At 44.4% G+C, this 13,007-nt stretch overlaps 1 long non-coding RNA gene across 1 annotated transcript; it reads left to right on the top strand.

Moving 5' to 3' along the window:
- Positions 1-9,839: 9,839 nt before the first annotated feature.
- LOC115513448 lies at positions 9,840-12,507 on the top strand. Its single transcript, XR_003968695.1, has 3 exons — positions 9,840-9,883; positions 10,123-10,207; positions 11,116-12,507. It is a non-coding gene; the product is annotated as an uncharacterized LOC115513448 (long non-coding RNA).
- The last annotated feature ends 500 nt before the right edge of the window (positions 12,508-13,007 follow it).

Below are 13,007 nucleotides of genomic sequence, written 5' to 3'. Positions count from 1 at the left end.
ACCAAACATTTTGCCATATTCCTTTCACTCTCTTGAAACTAAATATCTGGGGAATAAAACTTGCTTCTACCCATAATTTTAAAAAGATCAGTAGGATACTCTGACAATAAAATAAAATAAAATAAAATAAAATAATTATATAATATACCCTGACTATAATATAATATCTAATAATGTAATATAAAGGAGAAATATTAAAAATAATTTTAAAGAAGAATGTGCATTTAAGTGGTAAATGTTTGGGCAGAGCTACATTAGAAGATGTGAGGAGGAGGTCAGAGCTTACAAGTCTGAGTCGAATCGCCATGAATATTCTAGCTCTCACGGCAGTCTGCTGCGGGCACACCGGTGATGCAAATCCCATCCGCGGCATAGACATTGGCATTGTGATTTTTCAAAAGGCGAACAGCTCTTGGTAAGGTTCCAAACCAAAACAGTGGGCAATCTCACATGGATTTAAGTGATAGCTGCGTTCTCGAAAAATTCAGCTTACATTAACACCACACAAAATTACTTTGTGATGGTGTGGCACAGAGAGTTAGGATCTAGGATCACAGGCTAATAGGCATATTTTCACTTATGTGAATATCCGATGGCACATTCGGAGGTGAGGTGGGACAGCTCCATCTGGACGATTCTGTGCTGTGTGAAATTTGCCTGTGCGTTGCAAAAAAGTGGTGGTGATCCCTAATTATCGTGAGAACCAAAAAGTGCCCCCGTGAGTTTTCAAAGTATCCTCTGGGGAGGTCCCGCAAGCTTCACCCTCACCACCGAGGACGGTGCATTGAGGCCATACTAGTCTGGGGCAGGTGCCTGGGTCTCTCGCTCTGCAAGTCATAGAGATGTTCCTGTTTCTTTGGGGTGCGCGTGGACAGGTGGAGAGGAAGCACGGGAGCCAATGGTGGATTGCTTAGGGTGAGAGTGCTTACTGAGTCTTGAGAGACAGCTCTTCACCCTTTTTCAGTACCGTGCGCTTTTTCACAGACCGTTTATCGAGCCCCTACTCTGCACAGCGAGCTACTGGTGGACACAAGGCCGACCGAGATTTCCTTCCTGCCCTCAGGCAGATAGAAATCTAACGGAGACATGGAGAAAAGTATCCAACTAAGATGGGGCCGATGTTCTTAGCCTGGGGTTCCAGGCATATTTTTCAATGGATTCTCTAGTTTCTTGAAATTGCAGGCAAGATTGTATGTATATCTGTGTGTGTGTGTGTGTGTGTGCGCACATTTTTTTTCTGGGTAGAGGATATACCATAGATTTAATCTCATTCTCAAAAGACTCCGGCACCCTGTGAATGTTACAGAACTGGTAAGTGGGAGCGGCCTTATTTGATGGGTTTTCACTAGTTGCCTCTGTTCTAAATGTCTCTCTTACTGAGTACTTGTCTCGCTGGAATTCTACCAGTAGGGATTCATCTCTAATGAATGAATAGTGAGCATGGGTCCCTGTGGACATCATCCTTCCAACAACATTCAGGGAATGTTTACTGAGTTTCTGCTGTGTGTGTGCAGGGCACTGAACTGAGGGCTAATGTCCCAGCAACAGATGGGAGGGAGTTCCCAGTCCCGTGGCGGATGGGGAGTGGAAGACGGATGCTAGAGCAGCAGAAGTGCAAGATCTTTCGGGAACATGGGGGTGGGTAACCTGACCCACTCCAGGGCAGTGGAAAAGCTCTCAAGAGGAGATACAAAGCCATCCTGGGCTGTAACCTCTGCACTGGTGTGAATGTGCACATCAGTTAGCAGGTTGGTGTGAACAGAGGGTCTTTGTCACAAGGACGCTGCCATGGGCCTGCAGACACGGGGAAGTGGCCTGGTGGAAAGGCTGAGCCAAGGTGGACAGCCTCCACTAGCATCAGGCCTCAGTTGCCTCATGGCTTTGCTTGAGTTAGCCACTAGGTGAGCAGGTCAGGCCTTGAAAGGATGCCTCTGAAAACGTGACCTGCAATCTGACGCATATTTAAAATTCCAGCTCACACGGGCTATCGCTGTTTGTTGCAAGAGTGTGTTTGGAAAGCAGACCGTGGACTATCTGGGGTTGGAGAATGAGGGGGAGGGTGGTTTATAACTGAGAAACTATGTGCTGACTGTAACCATGTTGAAAGCAGTGTGGTTTCTATGGGGTTCATCCTGGAAGCTAGTCCGTGTCGTTTTCCCTCTGGGACAAGGCCTTTGCCAAAAAAAGAAAATATACCTTGGTCATGAAAATGCAAACACACTCTCCCTCGGCAGCTCCAAGCAGTTCTCCACACGAGGGTTAACTTGTCCTAAGTTTCCATCTCGTCTTTGGAAACCCCGAAGTAGCAAAACACAGATCTTTTATGCCTTCCCTTCCTTTACTAAAGGAACAGGAGTAATTGCCAATTCAGTAGGCTCCTTGCTCTTTTGTGCATTTTAAAGGCATTTGCTGCTTGGGATTTGGAAGAAAATCATGAGAAATGAGAATCTCTAGCTGCCTTGGCTGGAAACAGGCTCATTGTTTGCAGAGAGAGCTGGTTTCCATGGTTTTGGACGATGAGAGACAGCTGCATTTTTTTTTTTTGGAGAGTAGTTTCTACTTGCGATCGGATCTAATAAATAGCCAAGGTCGACGGTCTTCCAACAGCAGAAGGTCTTAAAGTTCTTTGAAAACACCCTTCTTATGTTATCATTCACAACCAACAGCACATGCCTTTTAGTTACTAAAACTCACGTATTTCTCTCAGGATAGGCCCTGTTTGGCCCAAATTTCTGCTTGAATCAGGGCTCAGGGTCTTCGTCTTAAAAGTAAGCACTTTCTTCTCCTCGAAACTACAGGAGACACAGGGAAGGGTCTGGGAGCGGGGAGTAGGGCTGGAAGCTGCAGTCTTCGAGGCCGGAGCCATAGCCCGGGGAGTGGCTGGGAGCTGAGACCGGCTTGGCTATAAGGAGGCCATATGACTTCCTCTCTTCTCAACAGCCTGGAGCAGGGCCTACAGACCGCCCCCCACCCGCCCCTGCCGACCTCCAGGAACCACACGGCAGGCTGCAAAGGAACCAACAGGTAGAAACTGCCTATTTTCACCTTCCGTCCCTAAAACAAGACACCGAACACATTTTTTGCTGCTTTTTAAAAATGTCACATAAAAAAGAACAATGTGCTAAAATGAAAAAAAAACCCCAAAAAATCCTTTTGTCTTATTAGAACACCGGCTTGGGATGCAGGAGGATCACGTCACGAATCGAACAATTTCCGGGGCTAGTAGCGGTGGTAAAGCAATACGGTGTCCCCAGGATCTCAAGCAGCAGGCTTAGTCTGGTGGATTGAGCCTCAGCCTTTAGAAAAACCTCCGCTCCTTTTCAACGCGAGTGAACTATACGACTACTGTTAAAACCGCTAATATTTGCCATAAACTTTTTTGTGGGACGTTATGGTCTTTCGTGTGACTATGGCAGTTGCGCTGTGTCATTTTTCACTTGGTTTTCTCGTTTTCTGGTTGGTTTTCTGCTCATTCGACCCTTCTCTTGCTATTTGCTTTTTCTCTGTGTAGATCTTGCCTTCCCAACTGGCTTGTCAGTTCTTTGGGAGCAGAGAGCGCTGGCTCTTTGGATTTTCTGATGTATTCTGTTTCCCCACCTAGAATGAATTTCTGGGTCTCACACAGGAAACCACCTGGGCCTGTGTTGGATGGTCTTTCACACGATATTTTGGTCACGTAAGACTAGAGATCACCCTTTCCCTGTGTCACCACCTCTTCTCCAGGCATCACGGTTGCTGAGGGTTAGCGAGTTTTTGAGGGTCACCTGAACACCAATTTACTGCCGAAGGTACAAAATGCAGACTGCTAAACTAGATAGATTAGCTAACATTAGACTAACAGTGACTAAGAGGAGAGTTTGGGAAGTTGAAGGAAAGGATTCTACTTCAATCTGTGATGTAAGCATTGCAACGTCTTATTTTTTGGTAGCAGCAGCCTGTCCCCTTGGCAAGAACCAGATTTCTCCCCTATGCGGCTTGAGTTTTCTCTTCTCGACTGGATACACATTTGGCTCGGGAACATTTCTTTCTCTTCCTTGGGGACCAATCTGAGAATAATAATAATACTAAGCATTTCCTTTCAAATAACGGCACTAAACTTTTCAGGGAGAGGCGGATACAGTCAGAGACGTTTGACTCAAGCTCGGGAGAGTGTCTTTTGGTGAAAGGAGAAACCCAAGAATGCTTCTGTCCTCCAGGCTGTCACAGAGACCCCAGGCTCAAGCCTCTGTCACAGAGACCCCAGGCTCAAGCCTCACCCCCACAACCTTTGTAGCTCGGTTGACAAATGGGGACCAATGTCAGGAACATTGCCCCTAGCTCCATTCGTCCTTAGAAAATGATATAAAGTCAGTTTCTCAAGTGTACCTTCTGGTGACCAATACTATTTTTAAAACACCACTGTGAATTTTGTGATAACACTTTAAATGAATGTATTTCAATGTTGCTTCCACAAGGAAACTTCCGCATCTTAGGAATCTAAATAACTGTCGTGGTGTGATAAAAATTGTTCCCTTCTGTGGGCTACTGGTGTGTGTAAGAGAAGCAGGGGATGGACAGGGAGGGAGGGGGGGAGGAGAGAAGAGAATAGGAGAGGAGAGATGGAGTGAGTTGGACATGTGGGATGTGAGACTGTTACGAAGCAGCTTCCACAATGTGCTTTGAGACCAGAGTTGATTTTAAGTCAACTCCCTTATTCTAATATCATTGTCTTTTGAGTTTAGGGACGTTAAGTCAGAAGGAATTATGAGGTATGGGATTTAGAATCAAAAGTCCTGCCTTTAATCCGACTCCTGGTTCATTCTGAGCAATGTGAGTTTAGGTGATTTATTTCACCTCTTGAGCCTGGATGTGCACCTATATAAAAGGAAGAGAATGTCTTCCCCTTAGACTTGCTGTAAGGACTTGACTAGATTGCACACAGTGCAAGCATTGGAAAATGCTAGTTAACACATGTAGACTGGGCACTCTTAAGAGTCAGTTGCTTCTGAAGAACTTACCAGCATCACTGCTGGTGGGAATACAAACTGGTGCAGCCACTCTGGAAAGCAGTACAGAGATTCCTCAAAAAATTAAAATAAAACTACCCTATAATCAAGCAATTACACTACTTGGTATTTATCCAAAGGATACCAAAATGCTGATTCGAAGGGGAACGTGCACCCCAATATTTATAGTAGCACTATTGAAAATAGCCAAAGTATGGAAAGAGCCCAAATGTCCATTGTCTGATGAATGGATAAAGAAGATATGGGATGTCTATGGAATAGAATATTACTCAGCAATCAAAAAGAACGGAATCTTGCCATATGCAACAACGTGGATGGAACTAGAGGGTATTATGCTAAGTGAAATAAGTCAAGCAGAGAAAGACAAATATCATAAGATTTCACTCCTATGTGAGATTTAAGAAACAAAATAGATGAACATAGGGGACAGGAAGCAAAAATAAGGCAAAAACAGAGAGGGAGACAAACCATAAGAGACTCTTGAATGCAGAGAACAAACTGAGGGTTGCTGGAGGGGAGGGGGGTAAGGGGATGGGCTAAATGGGTGATGGGGTGTTATATGTAAGTGATGAATCACTAAATTCTATTCCTGAAATCATTATTACACTATGTGTTAACTAACTTGGATTTAAATTAAAATCAACATTAATTAGAATCACATTAGAATCACAAACAATATGTAAAAAAACAAAAACATTAAGCCACAAAAATAGATACATATAATGAAGCTTGATTTCACATAATTTACATAACTTAATATTATGGAAATATTGGATAGGTAAAAGTGCATAAGATCTATCTAGGCAAATTAACCTTTGCACATTTTCCTTAACCAAACCAAATTAATTATTAATAAAAAAGTAAAATTATAAAAAAGTTTTAAAAAAGAACTTACCATCATCTAACACAAATAACTGAAATAGAATAGACACTTCCAATGCATGATTAACTGCACAAAGTGTAATATCTTGAAATAACTTGAATAAACAAAGATGAAATAATATTTTGAAAATTTTAACCTTGAATTGCATTGTTGTGGCATGTGAAAAATTAATTTATTCATTTCATACACCTTGACTAAATGTTTTCTAAGGTCGGGCACTGTGTACCCACCAGGAAGAGAAGGAAGAAATGCATCCTACAGGAGCTCAAAGGAAAGCTGGGGAAGCCCGACGTGAGCACAGATTATGATATTGATATTAATAGAGCTGAGTAGGTAGCTATTGAAATGAATAGGCAATTAACTGGAATGCTTTTTTCTTCAATCATGTGGGACCAATGGGAGGTGTTTTTTTTTTTTTTTTAAGTTTATTTACTTTGAGAGAGAGAGAGGGAATGAGAATTTGAGCAGAGTAAGGGCAGAGAGAGAGAGAGAGAGAGAATCCCAAGCAGGATGCACACGGTCGGCACAAAGCCTGATGCAGGTCTCGATCTGACAAACCGTGAGATCATGACCTGAGCTGAAATCAAGAGTCCGACGCTTTACCGGCTGAGCCACTCAGGTGCCCCAACGGGAGTTTATTATTTGTGATCCCTGAGCTCTTCACACTAGGGTGGACAAGACACTCAGATCATTGATAATTAGTTCCTAGGACCTCAAAGGGGAGAGATATGTAACTTTGGGTTATTTTTCAGGCTGAGAATTAGGCTTCCTTGAGCTCTGGGCAGTGTTCTGTTTTGTTTGAGATTCGTTATAGCCGCACACCCGCCCCATGACAGTTTCATTACTGGGATGTTGTCGAAGTTTTTCCAGGAATTACTCAAAAAGTACACAAGAAGGGAGGGGGAGCTGACCTTTAAAAAATTAGATAAAAGACAGTGTTTTTTTTTTTTCTTTAACTTAAATACATTGCTGCCTATTAAAGATATCTAGATTTCCAGTCATAAAATGCCAGTGGCCTTCAGAAGTATGCTATTTTCCCCGGTAGACAGCCATGCTGTATTTGCTGATGTTGGAAGATACAGGTATTTCCTTGTTATGTGACCAGAATAATCACTTGGGCTTTTTCTGTGGTATAACACAGAAAGGATTCTTTTGTTGTTGTTGTTGTTAGCCTCGGAAGAAGCTCTGTTAACGAATTATTGATTTTCTTTTATGTTTCACGTACATTTCTACATCCCTCCCACCACTGCCCTCCACATGTATATCTGTGACGAAGCCGCTGATGTTTTTTAACAAAAAAGACCAATTGCAATTGTGGATGATTTGTAGTTAGTCTCCATTTCAGTTTAGGTATTTCTTTTATTTTGAAAATTCATTTATTTATTTTGAGAGAGAGAGAGAGAGAGAGGAGGGCGTGAGATGAGAGTGTGAACAGAGAAGGGGCAGAGAGAGGGAGAGAGAGAATCCCAAGCAGTCTCCATGCTGTCAGCGCAGAGCCCAACATGGGGCTCAATCCCATGAACCGTGAGATCATACCTGAGCCAAAATCGAGAGTCAGACGCTTAGCCAACTGAGCTGCCCACGCGCCCCAGCTAGCTGTTTCTTGTGGAATGGTTTAGTTTATCACCTCAGTAGTTAACCAGACTGTGTTTATCTTTAGCTTAACAAAGATTCTAACAAAGCCACTTATTACGAATCAGGTGGGTTCCCTAGAGCTCGCCATACTACCATGATGTTGAGAGACAACTCTCCATCCATACGTGGGTGTTTTATGTTTCAAGTGCTTGAAAAGCTCTATACGCATTTTCTTTCCTTCTTTCCACTAATTCGTTAGTTCATTCATGCATGTGGTGTGTCAGGTTTTTTTTTTTTTTTGGCTAGAGGCTTTATGATAAATGCCACAGGCTGTAATGCTTCTGATACACCGTAGGTTGAAGGTTAGTCATTCCTTCCACCATTAGTAAATTTAGCATTTTTTTTTTTTTGTGCCTCCCCTGGGCTCTAGCCTAATTTCTTTGAAGGGAAATGGTCAAGATTTCCCTTGGCTTTTTCACACCTCCCCCTCTGCTTCATCTACACCACAAACAGCTACATACAGGATGTTTTGGGGCAGTGGCACCGACAGGCGGGTGGGGAACCTCTAAGTCAAAGAAATCATCAGACTTTACTGCCACTGAATTAACCAGGACGCGATGGACAAGAGAGGAGGGCAGACGTGCCAAGCAGAGAGACATGAGAACGTCAACAGCGCCATCAAGGTGAAGGGAAAGGCGAATCTCGGCCTCACCGCCCTTGAGGGGCACGCTGGGATTGGAGGACATGGGCACCTTTTGGGACCCACATGCCAAGCGGCCGGGGCCCAGGAGCCCGGCCACAGTTTCACGCTAGGCCTTGGGGCCTGGCCCTGCATCTTCGCGTGGCTGTTTGGATCTCGCTGCCTTCTTTGGACAAATACAATTTATGTCCACTAAAGAAACGCTGGCTGCACGTTTTCTCTCCGTGCTCTGGAATGTTACCAACACTGGAAAAGAAAATCCTATAAATCTCTGCTCATCCAGATCTTTCTTGTTCTGAAAAGAAGCCCAGCACCAGTTCCACATCAGGGGCACAACCTTCTCTGACTCCTCCAACCCACACGGAGTTCTCCCTTGGAGCCCCTACAGATTCGAGGCTGAACCAAGAAATTCAGCCATGAATCACCCTCCAGCACAGAGAGGCTATGGAGCTGGGGAATCCCAGGACACCTGGAGGCCAGGATACCCAGAGAGCGGGCTCCTGGGCGGGCTCTGCTCCTCCGCACCTTGAGCTGTGCAGTCTCTGCTCATTTGCATCCCTAAAAACATAGACTAAGTATCTGTAAGTTGACTTGTTGCTCAAAGACTTCAAGGTCATGCATTGCTTTCTGGTTGCTGGTTTTAAGTCACGAGAGCAGAAACTGTGTTTCATGTTGTTTCCTCTTCCTCTGCACGTGGTATCAGGGAGCTAGGCACACAGTACTTGGTCTACTGGATTATTTAATGAGCAATTACTGGAACTTGCTACACGCCATTGTGCTCCATGCTGTAGGCAGCATGGTGAGTCCGACTGACATGCATTAGAGCATCTTTAGAGCATTCAGTGATTCTCCCAATTAAGCCAGAGTCAGAATCTCCTGGAGGCTTGTAAAGACACAGATCTCTGGGCTGCACTTTCAGAGTTTTCTTCCTTCCTTCCTTTTCTTTCTTTCTTTCTTTCTTTCTTTCTTTCTTTCTTCTTTCTTTCTCTCTTTCTTTTTTGTCTTTCTTTCTTTCTTTCTTCTTTCTCTCTCATGTTTATTTATTTGTTTTGAAAGAGAGAGAGATAGAGAGTGAGCAGGGGAGGGGCAGAGAGAGAGGGAGACAGAATCCCAAGCAGGCTCTGCACGGTCAGCGTGTAGCCTGATGCGGGACTTGAACTGAGAAACTGTGAGATCATGACCTGAGCCAAAATCAAGAGGCAGACACTTAACAGACTGAGCCACTCAGCACCCCCAGAGTTTCTGATATAATAGGTCTGCCACTCCAAGTTTGTATTTCTAAGAAGTTGCCAGGTGATATGCCAGTGTTTTTGGTGGAGAGAACCAGATTTTGAGACCCGATCTGTGCTCACACAGTTTAGTGGTGACGCTACGTTAGCCAGGAGTCATTATCTTAGCAGCCGGCGTCTGAACCCCTCTTAAGAAAGGATCAGCTTCTGGGGCGCCTGGGTGGCGCAGTCGGTTAAGCGTCCGACTTCAGCCGGGTCACGATCTCGCGGTCCGTGAGTTCGAGCCCCGCGTCAGGCTCTGGGCTGATGGCTTGGAGCCTGGAGCCTGTTTCCGATTCTGTGTCTCCCTCTCTCTCTGCACCTCCCCTGTTCATGCTCTGTCTCTCTCTGTCCCAAAAATAAATAAAAACATTGAAAAAAAAATAAAAAAAAAAAAAAAGAAAGGATCAGCTTCTGAAAAGAAATGCCTTGATGAACCTGCTTGGATGGGGTGAGACCCTTTGGATGTCAGCCAGCACCAAGATATTAGGAGGGGGGAGTCACTTCTCAGGAGACCATGTGAGGAATTTGTGGGCTTTGCTCCTGACGGGAGGGAGGAAGACAAATGAAGAGCTGAGAAGAGAGGCAGGAGAAAAAGGACAAGGGGAGGTGGGGGCCAGCCTTTTCTGTGAAGGTTTTTGTGTCGTGCTATAAAACCTGTCTTTTAAAAAAATGTTATTTTAATTCCAGTATAGTTAAGCCACGGTGTTATATTAGTCTCCTGTGTACGATACAGGGATTCAACAACCTTATACATGTCTCCGCTCTCATCACGGTAAGTGTGCTGTTAACCCCCTTTATCGATTTCACCCATCCCCCACCCGCCTCCCCACTGGCGACCGTCTGTTTCTTCTCTATAGGTAGGCGTCTGTTTTTCGGTTTGTCTCTTTTTCCCCCTTTGGTCCTTTGTTTTGGTTTTTAAACTCGACATGTGAGTGAAATCATGATATTTGTGTTTTTCTGCCTGCCTCATTTCACTTAGCATCATGCTCTCTAGGTCCTTGGCAAGATGTCATCCTTTTTTATGGTTGGATAATATTCCATCATATACACGTACCACTTCTTTATCCATTCATCTATTGATGGACGCTTGGGCTGCTTCTAATTTAGCTGTTGTTAGATAATGTTGCAATAAACACAGGGGTGCAAATATCCTTTTGATTTGGTGTGTTTGTATTCTTTGGGAAAATACTCAGGAGGACAATTACGAGATCATATGGACATTCTATTTTTAAGCCTTTGAGGAACCTCCGTTCTGTCTTCCACAGTGGTTGCACCAGTCTGTATTCCCAAAAACAGTGCGTGAGGGTTCTTTTTTCTCCACATGCTTGCCAACATTTTGTTTCTTGTGTTTTTGATTTTAGCCATTTTGACCGACATGAGGTGATATCTTATTGTGGTTTCGATTTGCATTTCCCCGATGATGAGTGATGTTGAGCATCTTTTCAGGTGGCTGTTGGCCATCTGTATGTCTTCTTTGGAGAAATGTCTGTTCATGTCTTCTGCCCATTTTTAAATTGGATTATTTGTGTGTGTGTGTGTGTGTGTGTGTGTGTGTTTGGTGTTGAGTTGTATAAGTTACTTCTATATTTTGGGTACTGTTTATTGGATGTATCATTTGCAAAACCTGTCTTGATTCCCTCTCTCTGCCCCACCCACCCTCCCCAAATCTTCAACACCAAGAAGCAGGAACTCAGGGGAGAAGAGGCCATGAGAAGATCCTGGAAAACGCAAGAATCCTACAGACGGTCTCAAGACTCCACAGGCTGCAGGACAGAAATTCAGTGGCCCTGGATCCCATGTTGCCTGGCATTCAGGGTTGGGAGAACTTCAAGGGCATCTGGGCTACATCATGGCTAAAAGCTGAGTGTTTCATGAGTTCTTTCAGACCTAGACAAGCATTTATTTTATTGAATGTTTTAATTTTAAACATTAGGCCTTTCAAGAAGGAATGGAGCTGAAATTCCATTCATATTGCTATAATCACCACGATACCATACTGCGGTAGTAGCAATGAACTTTTTCAAACTTACAGTGTTCTTTGATCTTCACCACTGTCTTGTCAGACAGCAATGGCTGGTGGTATTAATTTTACGTTTCCATTGGGAAACAAAGGCAAAAGACATGAACGATAAAGGCACGGTTTAGAGCCCAGTTCTGACAGTCGGTGCAGGGAGCCCCCCACCAAGGTGACCTTGGGAAGGGTCTTTGTTCTTTGCCCTCTGTTTTCCTCTCAAATGAGCTAGCTGTGGAGTTCGATTCTAATTCGGAGCAAATCAATGTGTAGAATCGCATTTTAGAATATTCCAGCGAGGAGGTTAAATCATTTGGTCCTTAAGGTCTGAGTCTCAAATCCAGCACCTTACCATTTTCCTTTAAAATCTGCACGTCGTTTGTCTGCAGGAGGGAGGGAGGGAAAAAGTGTGATCACACTTCACTCTCCCTACATTTTACAGCCACATGTCAGCAGTAGGGGGCTTCCAGTCCTGGCCCAGGAGGGCCATCTTCCTCTGGAAGGGATAAGACCTAGAGGCCCCCACCCACTTGACTTGTCTTTTCAGGTATCATCTGTAGTCAGGTGAGGTCAAGTTTAAATGAGACTCCCTAACAGGAAAGAGGACAAGATCCCACAAAACCTAGGCCAAGGGGGGTTTGTGGTCCCAAAGGGGAGCAGCTTCACACTGGGGGGTGGGAGTACCGAGGGGAACCTTTCTCCTCTACCCTTGGCTCCAACATCCCACTCACGTATACTCACACTTCGTCTCAGATGATGCGCCCCAGAATAACCGCAGCCACCACTGAGGAAGCCCTGATGGGCCAGATTCATTTCCTGCCACTGAGTATCCTTTCTTCACAGAAGGGAGCGCTAAGTGGCGGGGATTGCAAGCCACCTGTCGGCAGGGTCAGTGTTTGAGCCTCTGCTACTGCAAAGCCATATGCTATGCTGTTCCATCCACTGCTTCCCCAAAGCCCGCCTATGAGAAAATAAAAAAAGGGGTGACTTTTCTCATAAATATAAATTCATGTCTTTTTATTTGGAAGACTACGTTCTTAGTTTTTCTGGTGTCAGACTGTCCGTTCTTCTCTGAAAGTCATGAGGACGGTAGATGGTTCTTTCCTCCTCTTTCTCCTTTTCTTCTCCTTCTCCTCTTTTGCCTTCTTGTTTTCTTTTTGTTTTGACTTGACCAGGAAGAAAAGAAAAACCTGCTGATCCTATTTTGGTTTCATGTTTCCGTAGGGTTTTTCTTGTTACACAAATTCCCAAAGTCTGGGACCTCCGCTTTATCCGAAGTAACTCACCAGACGTTCAGAATGGCTCAGCCTGGGCGTCAAGGCCACACCCCTGGCCTAGGTGATGTGCTAGAAATGTGAGGAAAGAGTCACTGACACGGTGCATTTGGGTCACGTGGGACACTAAACTTTAAGTGGGACTACTAAGGACGTCTCGCTGAAAGGTCGTCCCTTCCCTACACTGAAGCCCCTTGTTCTTTAGGATTTCCATTTTCCTTTCTGGATTCACCACCCATCTGGTTTCTTACAGTGCTAGGACGTGCGAATCAGTCAAGATGCTTTGA

The sequence above is a fragment of the Lynx canadensis genome, chromosome B2 (assembly GCF_007474595.2).
Source record: "Lynx canadensis isolate LIC74 chromosome B2, mLynCan4.pri.v2, whole genome shotgun sequence".
NCBI lineage: Eukaryota > Metazoa > Chordata > Mammalia > Carnivora > Felidae > Lynx > Lynx canadensis.
This window is presented reverse-complemented; position numbering and strand designations above follow the sequence as displayed.